Source organism: Ascaphus truei, chromosome 21, assembly GCF_040206685.1.
Source record: "Ascaphus truei isolate aAscTru1 chromosome 21, aAscTru1.hap1, whole genome shotgun sequence".
NCBI lineage: Eukaryota > Metazoa > Chordata > Amphibia > Anura > Ascaphidae > Ascaphus > Ascaphus truei.
The window spans coordinates 4438716-4439082 of NC_134503.1; positions in this window are offsets into that span (position 1 = coordinate 4438716).

Here is a 367-nt window from a genome sequence, read left to right on the forward strand (position 1 = left end):
ACAGTACATACACATACATACACACACACATACATATACACACCCATACAGTACATACACACATACAGTACATACACACATACAGTACATACACACACACACATACAGTACATACACATACATACACACACACATACATATACACACCCATACAGTACATACACACATACAGTACATACACACATACAGTACATACACACATACAGTACATACACACATACATCTCTGTGTGAATTGATTCAAATCACTTTGGCTTTTTTATGCGGTTACGAGGACGCACGTATCCCGATGCGCAGTGCTGCGTACACTATCAGGACTGGCCCTGTGCTCAGTGACACCAGTGAATTGCTGCGGTCTCCGCATGCTT